This window comes from Perkinsus marinus (assembly GCF_000006405.1).
Source record: "Perkinsus marinus ATCC 50983 genomic scaffold scf_1104296928232, whole genome shotgun sequence".
NCBI classification, from domain to species: domain Eukaryota; phylum Perkinsozoa; order Perkinsida; family Perkinsidae; genus Perkinsus; species Perkinsus marinus.
Window position 1 is genome coordinate 2783 of NW_003216891.1, and position 1496 is coordinate 4278.

Consider the following 1496-nt stretch of genomic DNA (forward strand, 5'->3'; position numbering starts at 1 on the left):
TCCAAGCCCTGATAGCGCTCGCCCTTAATTTTACGTAGCGCGGGGTTGCGTGTTAATTTCGAAATTGCCAAAATTTATCACAATTCGCAGTATCGTTTGATCTATGCAGTCCTTATATTGGTTATATTGGATCATGTCCGGAAGCCTTCCCGCCGGAGATACTCCACCTATGCTTTTTCCAAGAATAATTGACAACCCTGTCGCATCATCAAGCAGCTCTCCAGAACCCTCGGCGAGCACAGAACTCCTCCCTGTCACATTAGCTGAGGCTGATACGATATTAGGAAGTCCTGGAGAATTTCCAATACCGCCCGGAATCGGCGGGCCCGGCGTGGAACGCAGAGGTAGGATTCACACCGTATGAGGCTCATATTATGAGCCCTTATTCCCGGTATAACACAATGATCATTTAACCTTGACTATACTGTAGGTACAAAGTTATCCGGGGAGCCTCTACAACCACCCTCCAAGAAGAAGCAAGACGCCTTTTCTGTGAAATATGCATCCTTGTTTGAGCGTTTGGATAAGGATTTTGTTAAGTGTAAAGAGTGCGATGAGCGGCTAAGAACCAACAAGGGCTATAAGACGCTGCAAACCCATCCATGCTACAAGAGAAAAATTGAGAAGGAGCTCTCTATCAATGAGGACCCTGAGCTACGCGCTGCTTTGAAGCGAACATTGGAGCCCGACGGCCGGAGTGGTAAAGGACCAAGCAGGAAGCTGAAGGCAATGTTTCAGCACGCTGACAATAAAATAACTACTAATTTGATTGCCGAAATGGTAAGGCGGGGTATACGCTATAGGTGTGAGAGCTGAAGAAGGTTACGCGGCATCAATTGTTCTCAGGTAGTAGTGGATGGCGTACCTTTGAGCATCGTAGAGAAAAGGGGGTTCTTAAAATTGCTGGCACATCTCACCAAAGGGAATGATCCATCAAGCAGATATGTCCCGCCTTCAAGGCGAACAATTGGGAGGTAAAATATGACCACCTTCGATATAGATTAACTCTTTTTCACACCTTCAGAATTATCGACAGGAGACTGGCGGAGACTATTGAAGGAATTCCTGAGAAGCTTGCTGACAGAAACTGTATTGCCATTACCACAGATATTTGGACCAGGCCTCGGAAAGAGAGTGTTGTTTCCATTCTCGCTCATTCTTCTCCAGTGCAAGATTGTCGACCTACGGATCCCGAGGCAGTGGCCGTGGGGCTGGAGCGTATCACCATGTCACACACGTCAGAGAACATAAGCCAGATGCTTCTGAACGCTCTCGGCAAGCTCCAGCTTGCTAGCAAGGTGGGGGTTGGGGTAGTAACTCCTCCTTAATTATTAGTTCAAGCTATTAGTTCTCATTAGTCTGATAGGTTATCACATGGACCTGATTGTCTTGTGCTTAGGTGAAGTTCGTCATCAGTGACTCCGCACGTTCGATGTTGAAGACTCATAGACTTTTGCAACAAGCTCTCCCGAATTTGGCACAATCCTACCCTTGTG